This window comes from Papilio xuthus, unplaced genomic scaffold, assembly GCF_000836235.2.
Source record: "Papilio xuthus unplaced genomic scaffold, Pxut_1.1 DF828142.1, whole genome shotgun sequence".
Classification (NCBI taxonomy): Eukaryota; Metazoa; Arthropoda; class Insecta; order Lepidoptera; family Papilionidae; genus Papilio; species Papilio xuthus.
Window position 1 is genome coordinate 7,263,615 of NW_013530507.1, and position 628 is coordinate 7,264,242.

The 628-nt window shown below is 42.2% G+C and overlaps 1 protein-coding gene across 1 annotated transcript in view; it reads left to right on the top strand.

Annotated features, from left to right (window-relative positions):
• Positions 1 to 222, top strand: part of Bsg (immunoglobulin domain-containing protein Bsg) — a gene marked incomplete in the record, with an annotated part of 4,323 nt that extends 4,101 nt beyond the window's left edge. Inside the window, 1 exon segment of the mRNA XM_013307637.1 lies at positions 23 to 222.
• Positions 223 to 628: the final 406 nt, after the last annotated feature.

Below are 628 nucleotides of genomic sequence, written 5' to 3' on the forward strand. Positions count from 1 at the left end.
GGGGGGGGGGGGGGGGGGGGGGGGGGGGGGGGATGTTGTAGATCGCAATAAATCGTGATAATGAAAGTATATATTTTTATTTCAGTTTATGTCTGTTTTACTTGTTTCATAATAGTGATTATGTTCAAATTATGTTATCCCAAAAATAAGTGTCGTTGTGTAAGTGTGCCGAGTGTTACGAGAATCGGCGCCGTGTTACCAATAAATTATTATAATTTTTAATGGTGTTTTATTTAATTTTTTTATGCTATTGTTTAAATGGAAAATATCGGTTGTCATCGACTAAGCCCCCAGTATTGTTATGTAATGCGACCATGCGGCATGCGGTGTGCGGCTTGCGGCGTGGCGCGCTCGGCAATGGCGACGCAAACGTCACATAAAACGACTGGCGCGGTGCAAACAATGTGTTTACAATTAACTTAACGAGTTATTTAAATGTCTGCGCCTTATCCGTATTCAAACAGTACAAGTACAGCGGAGGCATTAATTATCAACATTGTTATCGCCGTATCGGTGCCATCTCGACGCCCTGCCTGGGAGTAGTCGCTAGTCCTCTACAAAGTACAACTACACGATACATTTGACTCAGTTACTACATAGTTTGCATTGATTGCATCTTCACTTGTAG